This window comes from Pinus tabuliformis, chromosome X, assembly GCF_031772625.1.
Source record: "Pinus tabuliformis cultivar Carrire ecotype Pingquan chromosome X, CPIR1, whole genome shotgun sequence".
Classification (NCBI taxonomy): Eukaryota; Viridiplantae; Streptophyta; class Pinopsida; order Pinales; family Pinaceae; genus Pinus; species Pinus tabuliformis.
In genome coordinates, this window is record NC_142308.1 from 1641941776 (window position 1) to 1641962484 (window position 20709).

A 20709-nucleotide genomic window follows, 5' to 3' on the forward strand; every position below is an offset into this window, starting at 1 on the left:
TATCGAATGATAATTAATCCTTGGATCTATTCCAATGAGATCGCCATTTTCCCAGAATAACGGTTAGTCCACTTGATCTATTCCTAAAAGTAAAACTATTAGTACAACCCAACACGGTAGCTATTCGCAGATGTATTACTTATTATTTGTTTATTTTATTTATAAAAGATTAAATTTCAGTTGCAATTTCTTTTTGAGATATCAGATTTCAATCAAGGAGGGCATTAGGTCAGTAGTAGAGAAGCCCACCGGCCAGTAACAGGCCTGGCAGGACTGTTCAGTCTTTTCAACAATATAACATGGTATCGCAGCAACGTGTTGCTTAGATTGTTTTGCTCGTTCTCAATAAAGTCATGTCAAATAGGCCTCTTTAAATTGGCATTGAAATGCATGGGTTTCTTATCCCAGATTGTAACATTTTACATAATTTAAATTTATGTAATTATTATAAAATTTAGACTTCTGTGATCCATATTATGTATGAGAGAATAATTTCGGCAAAATCACATAAAAATTATTATAATTTTTTTATGTGATTTTGTCGAAATTATTCTCTCATTTATATAATTAGTTTTATTGTTTTTTTTTTCCATGTAATTACCTTCCCATGTGATTTCCATATTTTTTTCTGTGTAATTAGTTTCCTTGTTTTTTTTTTCCATGTAATTAGCTAAATGAAAATTTGAAGTTTTTTTTCTGTGTAATTAGCTTCCTGGAATTAATTTGCCAGGTAATAAGCTAAATGAAAATTTGATTTGTGAATCAATTGGATGCACTGAAAATTCTCTTGCAGCTCTTTAATTTCTATAAATTAAAATATTCGAACTTCTAGTGAACAAAATGATAAATTATAAATAATAAGGTAATCACAAATTAAATCACATATAGAAAAGTATATGTGCGGTAAAAACAAATTCCAAAACACATTTCAGAGTGAACATTATTTTATGCGTTATAATATCGATATTGAGTTACCACAAACAAAGAAATGGTGTTCAACGGGGAAGAATTCAACGTACTCACCATGTTATTGTCTCATAGTAACAGAAAACCTAAACGGTAACGAAGTCTTACCACGGTGAGATTGGAAGAATATATGGAGACTTCTTTTGTTCAGATACATCTGGATTAGGGTACTTTTTTCATTCTGCAATCACAGTTTTGTTTGAATATTTTTTTGCAGGCCACCACAGATCCAATCGCAATTCCAATTCACTGTTTTCTGCATGATCTGGTCCATTTGTTGTTTCTCTTAAACTCTCGCTTGGTGTGTTGCAATTATCCTGGTACTCTACGCTTCCCTGAAAGCTAGAGCTTTGAAGAAAAGATGTCTCTGTGTTGAAGGCGCGGGCAGCTTCGGCAGCCGCTGACTGTATATCACACGGATCTAACGAAGACGGGCGAGGAAACGCGTTCACTAAATCTGGAAAGTTGAGGAAAGCGGCCTTGCCTCTCAAGCATAGAGCAGCAACGTCATGGGCTCGAGCTGCCATCTGGGGAGTATCATAGGAGCCCAGCCAAATCCTTTTTTTCTTTCTGGGTTCGCGAATTTCAGACACCCATTTACCCCATCCCCGGCGACGAACGCCTCTATAGTTTGGATATGGTCCAGTGCTCTCTGCTTCGTTGCAGACTCTCTTCTTCTTCTTCTTCTTCTCACGGTCCATATTGCTCGCAAACTGTGCAAATTGCAATTTCTCTTCCAATTTCTGTATTTGAAAGTGAAACCGATCGATTAGGTCTCGCAAGGATGATGTGATGGATCATAACACCCTCTCGATTTTACAACACGGACGTTCAATAATGTTACACCAATGTCAAATTTTACAGCTGTATAGTAACGTACTAAAAGTTCAAAGGCCCTTTGATTGGTTACTCTATTCATTTCAGCAGCGTCTTTAATGTCTATGGGCGGATCAGATCGCCATTCCTTTTATCACTCCCCGATTCCACCACTTTGTCTGACGTTCTTGAAATTGCACTGTTACAGGATGCCATCATCATTTTTAACGTGTTCGTCTCTCCCATTGTCAATGGACACGTATGAAGATCCGGTTCGACCCGACCTGAAAGATCACGATAATAATAAAAGTATTATGTACTTTTCATTTTCAATGTGTAGTTTAAGGGCCGACAGAAACGAGGATAGCTTTTCTCTCAGGAAGAACAGGTGGTGGAAGGTATGTAAATTGTCGTTTATGCTGAGTTGGTTCAGTGTAGTAAATATATATTTTTCTTGAATTTCCCAGTCCAACTCTGTTGACTTTGGAGCCACTCTCCACAGCTCCGAAGATAAGGAATTTGCATTTTCTGGATCGTCCATTACTGGACCGAATCTCGAGGTCCAGAACTGCTCGACCCAAAAATAAGGAACAGATTAAAATCTTAACAGAATGGAGTAAAATTTCTCAAGAACGGTTTGTGTGAATAATTAAGTGGTTGGTACAGTGATATGTTATTTTTTTAATTTTGTTTTAAATTTTATAAGATATTTTTGGTTTATTGTGATAATGTACCAGGGTAGGTTTCTTATTTTTTTAGAATTTCCTCTGGCTAAGTTATAAATTTTTGGTATATTTGGCTTAGGGACTGTTAGATATACTCTTGGTGTTATAGTGGCATATCCTAAGTAGAGATTGTTGGAATACTCTTCGTGTTATAATGGCAAATGTTAAATTCAATCTTGCACTTCCCCATATTACTCCAAATAGTCATCAATTCAACATGATAAAAAAGTAGTATTTACTGGAATTACCCTTACCAGCTAAAAATTTCATTTTATGTTTATTAAGTAAAATTCATTTTGTGTTTATTCATTTATTATATTTATGTTTACTAAAATTTTATATTTAGTAAACTTGGGTTTATACACCGATGGTTGGGTCATTGTAATGGTGAAAGCCAAGAGGCAAGAAGAGAGCCACAGCAAGGTAATTGTGTATGTAAAAAATATTTATAAATAAGAGTTTATTTTATTTGAATTGTCTATTTTGTCTTCTTCCTTTCCAACAAATTGGTATCAATCTTTTTTAAAATAATAAAAGATAATAAATTACTCCGATATGCGTGAATTGCAGGAAGTGAAGAGTTAAGTTGAATTAAGAAATGCAAATAAAGTTTGCATGAGTCACATCTAATTACACATTAAATGAATGATTCTATATTTAATAAGTGTGGGAATCCTGTGACTAGGTCATTGTAATGTGTAAAAGCCGAGATTAATTGTAGGTCAATCAAGTTTTTAATTAATAGAGCAATTGAGCAGCCGCCCATATTATCGTGTAAATTTGTGCTTTCCCTTACCTTTCGATCACAATCTAAACAGAATGGAGTAAAATTTCTATGAAATTGCCAGTAACAGCGAAAATTTATTTTATTCTCTGGAATTGCTATTACCAGCGAAAATTCATTTTATTTTATTTTTTTTTGAGGTGAAAATTCAATTTTTTGAAGTAAGCAATAATATACATGTGACAAAACAACTGATTCTCCTCGTCATGTCTAGTTGTCCTCTTATGAAGTAACTTCGTCATTTAGATAGTCTGGTTGTCTACTTATTAAGTTACTTTGCCATTCTGTCAAACGGGTTGTCCACTCACCAAGTTGGCACTGTCAAATTGATTAAAACAATAAACTGAATTGTGTCTAGGATGAGAGTGGGTGGATGATATGAGAGTAGGTGAGGTTCTGAGTTCATCATATTTGGTGAAAATATCACAATAACTGACACCAATTGGACATTTATGGCTGAAATCAACCACCCATAGTATTATTGCTACCAGCGATTTCTTACATGTTTAATGCTCCCCAGAGCCACCCACCATGATAGTTATTGAAAAATATTGAAGCTACGGTCCGCTGGGATGTCGTTCAGCTATAAACAGGAGGTAGTTTCCTGGATTGGGCAGCTTGTAACAGTACATGCCTGTATATACTGTCCAGTATAAAAATTTATGCTTCACCGTGCACTGATGATTGCTTCCTCGCCGTTTAGTGCGTGGTTCCGGTCGTATGGAGAGGAATAAATTCATTCTTGGATTGATTATCTTTGCAAATTATTGTCAAAGTGATGTTTCATGTGAACATTGTTATTTTCAGAAGACAATAAATACATTCAAAATCACTATGAAAAGTCAATAATATCATTTATGTTTATCTTCTCGCTATAATCATTGAATTCAAAATCATTCTGAAAGTTCATTAATATCATATATTTTTATCTTCGGGCTATAATCCTTTATTTTATGTGGATTATAGATTTACGTATCCTGTAATGAGCCAGTTGGATGAATAGAAGTCATAATGGCTCATTAGTTGATATTGATTATCGATTTAAGTACCAACCTGTAATGAGGCAGTTGGATGAATAGGAGAAGACCTGTCATAATGACTCATTAGTTATAAAAAAATTGTTAATATAAATATTTACATTGTATATATTAGTTAATAGCACAATGGTAAGTTAAAATTGAGTCATTTTGCATATAGTTAATAGTATAGTGGTAATATTAAAAAGTGTGATTATCGTAGTACATGGTGTTGGTATTCTAAGGATGGGATATTTTTATGTATTTGTCATTATCAAAGTAATCAAAGTATAAGTAAGGGATATGGTTATATGGATATTTTTTTTTAAATACATGAAATTTGATAAAGAATATTTATTTGTCACTTTGAAAGTGAAGTTATTATGCTGTGTATCTTTTAACTTGTTGAAAATTTTAGTAGTATCATTTTTGTAGATTAAATTTTTTTTATTTTAAAGTGTGTTTAATGGTGTTTGTAATTTTGTGTAGGTTGAGTTTTTTTTGCTTAAGGATTTTTGAATTATATTTTTATGTTAATAGGAAGGTTTATCTATTATGTTTTTTCTAGATTTTGTATACAAGAGTTTCACTAGGGAAGCAATAGCATACCATGTGCATTCATGTTGGGGGATATATATTGAAGAAAACATGACATAATTTATTAAGCATAAAATAGGGGGTAAAGGGTTTATATATTATTATATATAGAACATGGAGCTCAAAGTTAATGAAAAACTATAAAGGGGTATAAAAAATTGGATACCCACAATATCTAGTGAAAGTTGGGGTTTCTTTAATTGGGAAGGTGTATTGGGTTTGTATTGGTAGGGGGTTAAATAATGTGATTTTCGAAGGTATTTTCCAATATGTAGTCAAATTAAGGGTATTGTTTAGTATGTCATTAACACACATGATATGTTAGAGTTTCATTGAGTAAATCCCCCATGATTTTGTAACAGTGAACTCTCTTATAAAATTTCTATGATATTCAGCTTATGAAAACATTATAAAGATTGTAATAAGTTTCTTTTCATTTGGGCGATTAAACAAACTTATATTGTATCTTAACATCCTCAATACCTGTTTTTGACTTCAAAATTTCTCTCATATAATCTTGTCTACCCCTTATGATCTAACCCAAGACTCTTTTAGATAAAAATCAAACTTGAATTAAAAGGAGGAGTTGCAACTCACAGGTGAGTACTGCACCTGGAGACTGCACTCAAACAAAGAAGGGACTCTCTCTCCGTTCACTCTACATTACATCAAATGAATATTACAATATTAAATACATCACTAGAAATCAGGTAGTTGTAAACAAACTCCTAAACTCTAGGAACAAATCCTAAACTAAGGAGATACGTTACAACTATGTAACCATTTCTGCATTAATACAAAATAATATTGATTATTTTTAACTCCCCCCCTCAATGGAGAAAGGGTTATCCTGAACTCCTAGCATCCCTCTAAATAATTCAAACTTTACACGCCCTAAGGCTTGGTAAAAACATCAGCTAAGTTATCACAAGTTTTACAATACTCCCACATATGTCTTTTGACTGTATCTTTTCTCGAACAAAATGAAACTGAGTGTCAATATGCTTGGTATTTTTATGAAAAATTGGATTGCATGCAAGCTTGATGGTACTCTGATTGTCAGTTTTGATACTAGTTGATTCTTTCTGTCCTTCTCCTACATCGTTGAGAAGTCTTCTCAACCAGATAGCTTCACATGTGGCTGCACATAATGCTTGGTACTCAACTTCACATGAAGATAGAGGTACAGTACTTTGCTTTTTACTACTCCACGCTATAACCCCGGATCCAATACTAAATGCGTAACCTGTGATAGATCTTCGATCATCCAGGTTACCTGCCCAATCGGATTCTGAATAACCTGCTAGAATAACATCAGAAATGTCAGTGTACAAAATGCCATAATTACAAGTACCACTAAGATACCTCAACACACATTTTTCTGCAATCCAGTGACTTTCGAGTGGTTTTGACATGAACTGGCTCAACACACTAACAGAATATGCCAGATTTGGTCTAGTTGTCGTCAGATATATCAAACTGCCAACTAGCTGTCTATACATAGTGGCATCCACCTGTTTAGTGCCATCGTCAATGCTTAACTTTAAATTCTGTTGTAATGGTGTTGTTGCTGATTTGCACTGCTCCATTCTGAACCTTTCCAGCAAGCTTCTGGCATACTTCCATTGAGTGAGAAATGTTTGTCCAGAATATTTCCATACCTCTAATCCCAAGCAATAATGAAGATCTCTGAGATCTTTCATCACAAAACCTTGAGGCTGTACTAAATAGATTTCTTCCTTTAAGTCACCATTCAGAAATGCAAACTTAACATCTAGCTGGTGTAGCTGCCATTTATGTTTTGTTGCCAAGGAAATTAGCATTCTAATTGTGTTTAATTTGGCTACAGGAGCAAAGGTCATCGAAATCTATTCCTTCTTGATGTGAGTAACCCTTTGCTACTAGTCTAGCTTTAAATTTCTCTATACTCCCATCTGCATTTATTTTTGGTTTATACAGCCATTTACATCCTATGGGGGTTTTACCTTCAGGAAAATCAACTAAACCCCAAGTATGGTTTCTATATATTGATTCAATTTCCTCATGCATTGCAGCCCTCCATGCATTTGATTTACTTGCTTCCTCATAATTTGCAGGTTCTACAATGTTTAATATTTTAGACATTAAAGCATAGTCTCTCAATTTAGCAGGTAGTCGAGTCTTCCTACCTGATCTCCTAGGTAGGGGACTTACCTCAACTCTATCTATTTCAGCGCTTTCCCGGCTTGCATCATCATTTATTACGTTATCTGCTACTTCTTCTCCTTGTTTCTGCTCGTGCTCTTCATCTTCCTCACTGTTTACTTCTATTAGCAATGGAATGTGGCTATCACTGTTAGAATCCTCCTTTCCTTCTTCAACCTGTTCATGAAAAATAACATCTCTACTTGCAAAAACCTTGTGAGTCACAGGGTTATATAACTTATATGCCTTATACTCAGTGCCATATCCAACAAATATACATTTCAGGGCTTTGGGGTCTAACTTTTTCCTATCTGCCTTAGGTATATGAGCATAAGATTTTGACCCAAATATTCTTAAATGACTAGCTACTGGCTTCAGTCCAAACAATGCTTCAAAAGGGGTTTTGAAGCCAAGACATTTAGTAGGACTCCTATTCTTTAAATATACAGTAGTGTTAATAGCTTCTGCCCAAAGACCATTTGATAGACCCTTACCTTGAAGCATGCTCCTCGCGCACTCCACAAGAGTTCTGTTCTTCCGTTTTGCTACTCCATTCTGATGTGGAGTGTGTGGCACTATAAATTGCTGCACAATCCCATGATGCTTGCAGAAATTCATGAACTCTCCCAACTTGTATTCCCCCCCTTTGATTCGAGCGGAGAATCTTTATCCTTTTTCCTATTTGGTTCTCTATCATGGATTTAAACTCTTTAAAGTACTGAAAGGCTTGACTCTTTTTTCTTAGAAAGTACACCCATGAAAATCTAGTGCAATCATCTGTAAATAACATAAAGTAATATGATCCTCCTAAAGACCTAGTTTGCATAGGTCCACAAATATCTGTATGCACCAGTTCTAGAATGTCTCTTTCCTTTCTTTAACATGCAAAGGGAACTATTCTCTATGCATTTTCCCTAATGCACATCCATCACATTCCAGCTTAACATTATGAAAAACAGGGAGTCCATCGACCATACCTTTCTTCTGAAGTAAGATGAGGTCTTGCAAATTGAGATGGCCGAACCTTTGATGCCAGAGATTTTCGACTGTTGATCCAGCTGCAACCATTGCTTGCCGTGGCATACTCTTTGCATATAATCTGTACAGGCTCCCCACACGCACTCCTGTTGCAACTGTTTCCATCTCACTATCCTTAATGACACAATTATTCTTAAAGAATTGAAGTTGCATGTCCTCGTCAGTAATCATTGAGATAGAGACCAAATTTTTCTTAATTCCTGGAACATATAATACGTTTTTAAGGTGTCTAATGTCACCACTAGGTAGCTTCATAGGAATGTCACCATATCCTTTGATCTCATACCCACTATCATCTCCTAGATAATTTTTCGATCCACATGCAGTTTCTTCAAGAAATTCAAAGCAGTCCTTCTTACCAGTCATATGTGAGGATGTGCCAAAGTCAACATACCATATGTCGTCCTCATCTCCCTTTGAAGCTGAAAGAGCACAATCGACTGTAAATAGTTGAAGTTCGTGGCTGTGGTCCTCCTCTTCCCCATCAAAACAACCCTGATGTTTTCTTTTTTTGCTTCTTCGTTCATCTACCTGCCTCTTATAGCATTCTTTAATCTGATGACCAGGTTTTCCACAGTAAAAACATTTCTTAACATAATTATCAGTCATACCTTTAAATGATCTCTTTTGAAATGTGTTGGCTCCTTTCTGTTGCTGTTGCTGCGGTTGCTGGTGCTGGTGTTGGTGCTGTTGCTGGTGCTGCTTCCCTTTGTACTGTCTCCTTTTTGCCATCAAAGCAAGGTCATTGCTCCGAGTTTTTAAATTCTGTCGTCGCTCCTCTTCCTGGAGCAGTATAGTTGTCAGCTCATCAAATGAAGGGGCTTTCTCCCTTGTTGATAGCCCTGTGATGAACATCTGGTATTCATTAGTCATTCTGTTTAATGTGAGCATGACCAGATCTGAGTCGGATACCTTCTCTCCGATAGCTCCCAATTTGTCACTCAGGTCCTTAACTCTGGCCATGAATCCCGCAATAGACTTCTCCTCCATCTTCAATGCAAACAACTTGCCTTTCAGTGACATAACACGATTTTTATCCTGTGTCTCGTACAATTTCTTGATCGTTGTCCATATATCAGCAGCCGACTTGCAATCTCTGATATGTGGGATAATATTGTCCTTAACGAACATCTTCAGTATAACTTTTTCTTTCGTTTCTCTTTTATCCTAGTCTTGTTCTTGGGTCGTTGTTCCAGATCTTCGCTCATCTCCCATGACAATCGACCATGCATTCACACTTTCCAGCAAAGTTTGCATTTTGAACTTCCAGTTGGAGAAATTCATTCCATCGTGTTTGCCAGACTCGTGGAGATATGTTTCTATACTATTATTCATTTCTATCCAACTGAACACTTCAATCAGCCACCACCGAGCAAGTCCGATCTGCTGCCACCGAACAGATCAGGAACTTCAATGTGCCACCACTGGGCAAATCCGATTTGCTACCACCGAACAGATCAAAGACAACTCCAATGCGCCACCACCGGGCGAAGCCGATCTGCTGCCACCAAACAGATCATAGAGCTCTAATTTGCCACCACCGGGCAGGTCCGATCTGCTACCTCCGAGCGGATCAAGGAGCCCTAATTCGCCACCACCAGGCAAATTGAATCTGTTGCCATCGAGCAGAACTTTCCACGTGCCACCACTGGGCAAGACTGATCTGCAAAAAATCGCAGATTTTTCAAAGAGAAAGAGGTTGACGCTTCTTTCCAGTCAAAGGTGCTACTCAGTAGCTAAAAATCCGCGCCAGGGAAAAATCCGCGCCAACTCCCGCTTCTGCTACATGCTACATGCTCTACTGCCACTACAGCTATGTAATCAATGATGCATCCCTAAGAAAAAAAATTAAGGCTATCTCTACCCTATGCTCTAATACCAAGATAAAAATCAGACTTGAATTAAAAGAAAGAGTTGCAGCTCACAGGTGAGTACTGCACCTGGAGACTGCACTCAAACAAAGAAGAGACTCTCTCTCCGTTCACTCTACATTACATCAAATGAATATTACAATATTAAATACATCACTAGGAATCAGGTAGTTGTAAACAAACTCCTAAACTCTAGGAACAAATCCTAAACTAAGGAGATACGTTACAACTATGTAACCCATTTCTCCATTAATACAAAATAATATTGATTATTTTTAACTCTTTTTTCTCCTACTAACTCCTCAATCCTAAGCTCAAAATGTCTCTCAAGCCAATAATATCGAGATAGATATTTGATTAATATTAAAAGTTGTTAAAGAAAATTAGTGGTTGCAATACAAAAGCCCTACAATTCATGCTAGCTATTATGTTTAATTGTTGTTGACATCTATCGAGACCATGGCCTCGGTATTGGGATGATGGTTATGCACCCTTCCCAAGTTTCATTCTCTTCTCTTAGGGTGGGAGTTCTTGAACGGTGAATTCTCAACTCCCATCATTGAATCATTATGTGTCCTTGAACTCGAAGAAATATATAAAGTAACCCAAGGTGGATGCATGATTAGATTTAGGGTCCTAGTATCCGAGGCTCACTCTCATCAAATTCTTGTAGGGAATTAACTACGTTTGAACATAATAATATTGAACAAAAAGATTTGGACTACATTACTACTCATCTCCAATAAGATCGCTTTTTGGAAGGTCCAAAGGTTTACATATTCTTACATATTCCTCTAGAAGATTCCAAAGTTTAAAGTATTAGAAATTCAATTTCTAATTTAAGTATCATCTATTTACATGAAGTTAATATTTCTATTTACTTAAAATTCCCTTTAATGTTATTGTGATAGATATTTTCTTTGCTTCCATTCATACGCCGATGGTAAATGTGGAGTTGGCACCTTAACCTTGATTCAATTAGTACGGTATATTTTAAATGACTTTTATGGATATCATTAGATTTGGATTGGGATGGGTACGGTATATTTTAAATGACTTTTCTGGATATCATTAGATTTAGATTTGGATGGTTGGGATTGTAGTTAATCTGTATCTATTTAATGAAATTATTTTTATGGATATTATTAGATTTGGATGGTGATGGTTGGGATTGTAGTTAATTTTTATTTATTTAATGAAATGATTTTATGGATATTATTAGATTTGGATTTGGATGGTTGGATTGTAATTAATATTTATCTATTTAATGATGATGTACATGAATAGGTATTTTTTGGAAGTGTATTTTGGTGAAAATTTTAGGAGTATCATTTTTTAGATTAAAACTTTTTTATTTTAAAGTGTGTTTAACGGTGTTACTTTGTAATTTTGTGTAGATTGAGTTCTATTTTTGGCCTAAGGTTTTTGAATTATATTTTATGTTAACTGGAAGGTTTATTTATTATGTTTTTTTCTAAATTTTGTACACAAGAGTTTTTTTTAGGGAAGTAATAACATATCATGTGCATTCATATATATTAAGCATAAAATAGGGGGTAAAGGGTTTATATATTATTATATATAAAACATGGAGCTCAAAGTTAATGAAAAACTATAAAAGGTTATAAAAAAATGGATACCCACAATATCTAGTGAAAGTAGGGGTTTTTTAAATTGGGAAGGTGTATTGGGTTTGTATTGGTAGGGGGTTAAATAATGTGATTTTTGAAGGTATTTTCTAATATGTATTCAAATTAAAGGTATTGTTTAGTATGTCATTAACACATGTGATGTGTTAGAGGTTTTTTGAGTAAATCCCTCTGATTTTGTAACAGTGAACTCTCTTATAAAATTTCTATGAAATTCAGCTTATGAAAACATTATAAAGATTGTAATGAGTTTCTTTTCATTTGGACCCATATCAAAAGTGATTAAACAAACTTATATTGTATCTTAACATCCTCAATACTTGCTTAACATTCTCCATGGTGTGTCATAGCTATTTATATGCTATTTATATTATTTTCTGATACATGAGCTTCATGTGTTGGAGGCAGAAAATGAGCAGTGAATCGCACCATGGAGAATTTACGACATTATCAAATCAGAAATTATTTTGATAATCTCCATCGCTTCACAGACTTCCAGTTGCTTCAAAACGCCCAACCGCTCTCAACATTGTTTGTCTGAAAGGTTTGTTAAAACGCGTGGGAGTTTGACAATCTGAGTAGGAATCTCGAATGTAAGGTACTGCAAATCTCAATCCAAAGCTATTGTTTTAGTAAAATAGGTTATGATATTTCATTGTGTATGCCAAGGCCATGTGTAAAAGGTGATAGCAAAATTTGTGAAAAAAATATGTAAAGGCTGTGAAAAAATTCTATAACATGTACAAATCTTCACGCTTTATTGAGTGCTTCTTCCATAGATCATATATATCTCATTACCAAGCATAAACCCTTTTGATTTATATTTTCAATCGTCAAGAATCTCAATTTACAAAGTTTATATTCTTCTATCATTTGGGTTGTGGACTTTGCACTTTCAGGGCTTGACAAGGGAAATGTCAATATATCTAACTTCGGCTTCAGTGCTCAGCCTCAACATTGTAGGGTATGTATGGACTTGAATAAAATTTGGGAACTGGAAATAATTTTGATGCAAAGTATTAAGAAGGTTATTTGATGCCAGGCAGATGGGTTGCTGCATAAGACTTGTGGCCCCGAGGTACCTGCATAGCCATGAACCTGTAATAAAGATGCGAGATTAATTTAAATTGCAGTATATTTTGTTTTTCCACTTTTTAAATTTTATTACTTGTGAGTTCTTGATACAAGAATTTGGTTACTTGTGCAGGTGATTGTTGACAGAGGGTATCATGGTGCTACAACCGATGTTTGGTTTTGCAGAGTCATTCTCTTTATTCTTTTGACCAGTTGGCTGCCAGTAGAGGACAAGAATTCATGGAAACATTAGGTTAGATAAATTCCCAAGTCTGTGTTTGTATATGTTTTAAAGTTAGAGAATTTTTTGTTCACAAAAGGAATCTAAAGCTCAGTGAAGTATTAACTTGCAATAATACCAATATTCACTATTTTCATGTGAGTAATTATGGATATGATTTGACTAAAGTTAAATGAAACTGGTACAAAAATTTCATGTGAGTAAATATGGATATGATTTGATTAAAGTTAAATGAAACTGGTAAATCTAAATATTAGAAGTCATATGAAGTGCATTTTAAAAATAAAACCGTCACGAAAAAATTGCTTGATGGGTAAGGGGACCCGTCAAATTTAACCTCTAATAGGTAGGTAGTGTGAGGCTGTAAATCCAAATTATTAATGCAATCATGATTAAACTCAAAAGATATTCAAGGATTCATAAGTTATCTTAAATTCATTAATTATCAAACATATTATTTTTAATATAATTTAATTATCCTAACATCAATTGCATAGATGAAGCTTAACATTTATTAAATTACTTTATAACCATTTACCCATATTATACAAAATCCAAACTACACTTAATCTTAAGAGGTGATAGGGAGTAGTGTTGAGCTCACATGAAGTACTTGTTTTATATATATATATATATATATTATTTTTGAAATAATTATTTAGGAAATTTTGATTTATTGGATGTATTAAAAATTATATTAGTTTTATCATTATTATAATTTTATTTAGAGGCATTAACAGTATAGAAGAAATGTATCAAGTTATATTATGTAAAATAAAATAATAAAATAAATTTACATTAAAATAAAATAAATTAAAATTAAAATAATAAAAATAAAAATTTTGTTTTATTATTATTATTTTTATTAATTTTTGTTTAATACTTAAAGTACTTAGTGATGATCCAGGTTTTTGAGAACCCATGGCATTGACTCATGGTATTTATGTATAATATAATTTATTTAAAGAGGGAAACTAAAATAGTTTAGATCCATCTTTACTCTTAATCTATCAAATGTTGAGGGATCAAATCTCTTTTACACTAAAAAAAAATATAGAATTCTACACTTTAAAATATTTAATTCCTTTCAAACCCTTAATAAATCCAGAGTTAAAATAAATCTAAATAAATTTATAACCAAATTCCTTTTTCATTAAAAAAAAAATATAATAATTCCATTTTAATTAACCATTATAATTATATAACTTATTTAAAATTATATTAAATATTTTTTTGTTAATGATTAAATTTAATTTCCTTTAAAAGAGGATATCTAATAAATTTAATTTCTTTTTGTTTTCTCCACCTTTTTCATTAATGAGTAATCACTATAATTATATTATTTATTGAAAATTATATTATATCTTTGGTTAACAATGACAAACTGTCAACCCAATTCAATAAACCTGTATAAATAATTCATCATCAAACACAGAAAGAATTGACTTGTTGATATTAAATACCAAACACTCTGTGTAAATAATGACATCCTCAATCAACAAAAAGAGATTGGATTCGTTGAGATTAACTAACAATTGCTCACAAAGTCATAGCTAATTTTGCACATATTTTTAATGCCAACTCGAAACCCATAAAATATACTAATTAAAGAAATGTGAATTAAAAAAAATCGATTCTTGTCCCCTCTATCTCGTTTCGTTATCATGAATAAAGTGCACAAATGCTATCAAACATAAAAGGATTTTTTAACTCTGATTTATGGACCAAAGGTATTTGTTTGGCCAGTTTGTTTTAAAACAATGATTTATGGGGATTTAATTCTAATTTAAATTTTACATGTAAGAAGTTTAATTACCCTAGAAAGTTGAAAATATTTCTTTATCATTTCTATTTTTAAACCTTTCTCTGTTATTTTTATATAGATAAGAAAATAATCAAAGTCAACTTCATAAAATTCAATAATTAAAAGTATGACAATTAACCTCTTTATATATAATATTAATGTAAATTTATTTTAACTATTGATCTATCATGTGTTGAGAGGGACCAAATATTTTAATATGCAAACCATTTTTAGATTATAAAATTTGACAAGGATTTTAACCACGATTCTACCATGTGTTGAGAGGGATCAAATCTCTTAATATACAAACCTTTTTTAGAATGCAAAACTTGACAAGTTGTTTGCACCTCAATAGATTTAATCCCTCTCCTAGTTAACATGCACACCACTTATATTTTTTCATTGTATAGATTACATTTTTGAATCCATAATGGATACAATACCTTGAAAGTCTCCTACAAAACTTAAATTTGCAATTTTGATTTTAAACTAAATTGACCTTTAAATATACTTGAAAAATAACAAAATGTAAAATACTATGACTACTTAAAATGACTTAACTACTCCTCGATGGGGGTGAGGAACTTGACGCATGAAGCATCACGTGAGTCATGTTTGTAAACAATTGGCATACGAGTGAAGGGCTGACCTCCCCGCCCTCTAAAATCACCTCGCGTATAAGGGAGAGTTATGGCGTCTGTGTGAAATACCTCAGTGCCTCAAGTTGTAGATTTTCTAGTAGATTCACAAACTAATGTAATTTACTAAAGCACATGACAAGAATCTACTTCTAATTTCAACTAGCGGAAGCCAATAGATCGATGAAAACAATATGAACAATAAGAAGATAAATCAATGGCACATAACACAATAAGTTTTCCTTGGGAAAGCCACTGCTCAAAACCCCACCTATCTATATTACATTAATAAAAAATATGAGTGAAGATGAAAAGCTTGTACTCACTAGAACAATTCCACACAAGTATGCTCAACTCTTTGCCTCACAAGCCCACTCTTAGCCAACACTTAGCCAATTTCCTTTGCCTGCCATGCCCCTATTTCCTTGCACAATTCCTAGGAATAATAACCCGTATATAAAGGGAATTCATGCTTCCAAAACTCCGCAATCCAAGCATAAGCCCTTCTCTGATTGCATGCATCATATTTACAACTTAGTAAGTCATACAACTAATAGTACATTTCCCCTGTGTTGAAAATGCAACAAGATGATGGAGCTTAGTGGAAAGGAGTCGCCTTCACTAAGTGGGCCCGCAGGCTATTTTTGGCACAAAGTGTATTTTTAGACATATGGATCATGGTCTATGGGTTGCAGGATGCTATTTGTGGATGATTGGTCATGTCGGTAAAAATAGATGGACTTCTATTTTTAGACATATAGGTAGGTTTCTATTTTTAGACTGCCAGGCTAAAAATAGAACAGTCGAATATTATTGTCTCATAATAATATTTGGACTATAAACATTATCTTATCCTCTTGGAGCACTTCAGTTTGAGCTACAGATGTGGCACATGCAGCTATCAGAAGGAAATACGCTTTTCTTGTGGGTTAGTTGAGCTATTTCATGCAGGACTTTAGTTAGAACTCATGTGGTTGAGTTTCAGTGGAGTTGATTGTGGGGTTGATGGAGTTGTGTTCAGTTTGACTTGGTTAAACTAGTTGTATTTTAGTCTAACTAAAGAATACACTAGTGATGAGTTGTGTGAATTAAATATTAATTAATTCACTAATTATTAACTCATAAAGCAACTAAAGAATACATCAGTTAACTCAGTGCATGGACAGTTCAGTGGAGACAAGTGTTAGAGGTTGAGATTGCTATCAGTTGTGACTATAGTTGTGCATGAGATCTTGCACAATCAATAGGATTGAGTTATGTCAACGAGGATTGCGTAGTGTGGGCCAATACCAAGGCAATTGTAGCTTGTGCTCACGTGATTTTCACTTTGGATTGTGCAGTGGAGGCAGGCAAGCAACGGAGGACATTTGAACCCGTGATTGATTCAGATCTGAGCTAGTTTGTGTGTAACAAGTGGAGATAGTACTGAGTACTTGTGAGGAGTATTGTACTATGTATTGTTACATGTTCTCAATCATTATAATATACAGATAGTGTGGCGTTTTCAGTTGTATGCTTTCCCCGGGTTACAATATTGTGTTAATGTGTGCATGCGATTGATTTTTCATTGTTTTTAATGCTGCTAAATTGATGATCAACGTAGAGGAGGTTATGTATTATGCATGTATTCCATAATAGTGTATAATCGGGACAATCTTTGTGAATAAGTGTCATATTATTCAAAATTTCTACATGGTATCAGAGCTAGATGATTTGTAGAAAAAGTTTCTACATGGTATCGTAGCTGTTGATCATCAGATCTATTATTCAGAAAGTGTTTACATCTTATTTCTTTAGGGAGAGTCTGTAATCGGGCCAGGTAGCCTCTGGATTCATCCTTCCTTTGGAAGGTGAGATATCCGGTAAAAGCCCATACAATCAATCTCTATACGAGAAATACTTTGTTCTCATGAATTTTAGATCAGAAGCGGTTGAGTTTTGAGCTGGTGGAATTCGAATTTGCAGCAATGTTTTCTTGGTGTCAAAGTTGAAATGTATTTCAATGGATTGCGATTGGAGTATGCTCTTGAGGGCAACTCGAACTATATTGCATGGAAAGACAGGATGGAGGCGGTGTTAGATGATAATGGGTTAAATGATTTCATAGAGGCTGAAGTCCCAAAACCTACTGATGCTGTTGAATCTGTGGTTTGGCAAAAGAAGACAACAAAGTGTCGAAGGATTCCATTGGAGGGCGTGAAGGATCACATTGTGTCCGGCTTGCATAGAAAGGCTTCTCTATATTTGATGTGGAAAGCGTTGACAGATCTATTCCAAAGCAAGAGCAACCAGAGGAAGTTGGCGCTCAAGGATAAACTCAGAAACATTAAGTGTGAGAATGGAGACAGTATGCCCCAGTATCTCACGAAGTTCACCCAATGTCGGGATGAGCTGGGAAGTGTGGGGGTGACTGTCGATGATGAGGACTTGATGAGCTTGGATCTCCTTGGTCTTCCGCAGAGTTGGCATTCCTATCAGGACTCTGTCAATGGTCGGGAGAAATTGCCAGGATGGGAGAGACTTTGGTCAGATCTTATGCAAGAGGAGATCAGACGGAGCACCAGAGACAGTTCTTCATCCATGCATGATGAGGAGAAATGTGCCTTAGCGAGTAAGTTGAAGAAGGGGAAGGTGAAGGGTTCTCTTTCTGAATCCAGTTCTTCCAATGATGGGAAGAAGGTTGACAAGTCGAAGGTGAGATTCTTTCGTTGTCATGAGTTGGGCCATTATGCTACTAATTTCCCAAAGAAGAAATCCAAGAAGGGATCTGGGGCAGGATCTGAAGGTGAGGCACTTGCTTCACAGTTTGAGTTGGATTTCACACTGTTCACATGCATGGTTTCATGCATGGTGGGAAGTGGTTGGTTTCTTGACAGTGGAGCTTCTTTCCACATGACTGGTGACAAGAGCTTGTTCAGTACTTTGGAGGAGAAAGATCTCCAGATACTCATTGCGATGGGTAATGATGAGAAGTATAATGTCTCAGGTGTAGGCACGGTTATTTTTTAGAGGGAGCATGAAGCTCGCCTTACCTTGACCGATGTCAGGTATGTACCAAGACTGAAGAGAAACATGGTGTCGATCACGATGCTGGAAGACAGAGGCTATGGTGTAGTCTTCAGTAAGGGAAAGATTTTCCTTAGACACATCATCACTAGACAGGTGAAGCAGATTGGTTCACGGGTCAAGAACTTGTATGCTTTTGAGGTTCAAGATGCATGCAAAGCCTTGAGCAGCGAGGCAACTGATGGAGACTTGGTGGTTGAGAGGGAGCGTATATTACCTCTCAACATGCAGAGCCAGAAGAAGTCTCAGACGATTATGGAGGAGCCACAATTGACGCAGTAGCTTCAGGAGGTTGTGGAGCAGCCACAACAAGGGAAGCTAAGAGGAGATCGAGTAGAGACATCTACTCATACAGAGACCTCCAGTAGGGGGAAACTTCGAGCCAGGTGGGCTGAGGGATCACATGCAGCCATACCTCCAGGTAGGAGGTGGGGTGATATAGAGTGATCGTCCCAAGGAGGAGGGGTAGGATCCTTGAAGTACCCAACCTCTTGGATGAGACCTTGCTATGGGAGCCCCGATGTGGAGTAGCAGGAACTAACTGATTGGGTAGAGACAGATGCGGATGGAGCGACAAAGAGAGCGACATTGTAGGGAATCCCAAGACAGCGCATAGCTAGCAGGCTGCAACAATGCAAGAGGCACAAGTTTTTTGCACAGTGCTAGGTGGCAGAGAGAAGTGTGCAATGGCGCTAGATGCATGGAGATGTTACAGTAGCGCAGATGTCAGAGAGGGAGCACTTGTCAGCAACAAGTAGAGCTTCAACATCAAAGTATGTTCCTAGCCCAATAGAGTGGTCAGTTGGGAGTGTTTTTTGTTCCAAGTTTTGTTGGAGCAAGTGGGTCGGGAAAATGTGTTGCATGTAGAATATTCCAGAGTTACAGGATAGGGGTTGCTGATAATCCATATCTTGTTGAGAGGGAGTGTTGAAAATGCAACAAGATGATGGAGCTTAGTGGAAAGGAGTCACCTTCACTAAGTGGGCCCGCAGGCTATTTTTGACGCAAAGTCTATTTTTAGACATATGGATCATGGCCTATGGGTTGCAGGATGCTATTTGTGGATGATTGGTCATGTCGGTAAAAATATATGGACTTCTATTTTTAGACATATAGGCAGGTTTCTATTTTTAGACTGCCAGGCTAAAAATAGAATAGCTGAATATTATCGTCTCATAATAATATTTGGACTATAAACATTATCTTATCCTCTTGGAGCACTTCAGTTTGAGCTACAGATGTGGCACATGTAGCTGTCAGAAGGAAATATGCTTTTCTTGTGGGTCAGTTGAGCTATTGCATGCAAGACTTCAGTTAGAACTCATGTGGTTGAGTTTTGGTGGAGTTGATTGTGGAGTTGATGGAGTTGTGTTCAGTTTGACTTGGTTAAACTAGTTGTATTTTAGTCTAACTAAAGAATACACCAGTGATGAGTTGTGTGAATTAAATATTAATTAATTCATTAATTATTAACTCATAAAGCAACTAAAGAATACATCAGTTAACTCAGTGCATGGACAGTTCAGTGGAGACAGGTGTTATAGGTTGAGATTGCTATCAGATGTGACTATAGTTGTGCATGAGATCTTGCACAATCAATAGGATTGAGTTATGCCAATGAGGACTACGCAATGTGGGCCAATACCAAGGAAATTGTAGCTTGTGCTCACGTGATTTTCACTTTGGATTGTGCAGTGGAGGTAGGTAAGCAGCGGAGGAGATTTGAACCTGTGATTGATTCATATCTGAGCTAGTTTGTGTGTAACAGGTGGAGATAGTACTGAGTACTTGTGAGGAGTATTGTACTATGTATTGTTACATGTTCTCAATCATTATAATTGTTGACACCTAATCCTCAACGGATGGGTGAACTAGACAGTCATCAAGAAGATGAACTGATCCGTCATATTTATGTATATAAATGTTAGTTAGCTAATGAATAAATCAATCTCAGTTTTCTTCCGCTCATTCATTCTGGAGTTACCCTAGCTTGACATGGTATCAGAGCACAGGTCCCAGAAATAGTTGTAACTCCTCTGCTCTCTGGTGCACTAGCGCTACATTTGCTTGAGCGTTTGCCTGACATAACGCTCTCTGCTCTTTGGCGCACCAGCGCTGCCTCTGTCTCTGAGAACGTTGTACATTCTTCCGTTGAGGAGATTTGACGCCGATTTGCAGCACGTCACTCTCAGAAACATTCAGAGATATTTTTTTTTACAGAATGCATCAATCATTTCTAT

At 35.6% G+C, this 20709-nt stretch overlaps 1 pseudogene; it reads right to left on the reverse strand.

The window, feature by feature from the left end:
* Positions 1 to 926: 926 nt before the first annotated feature.
* Positions 927 to 1765, reverse strand: LOC149146326 (dehydration-responsive element-binding protein 3 pseudogene; annotated as a pseudogene).
* Positions 1766 to 20709: the final 18944 nt, after the last annotated feature.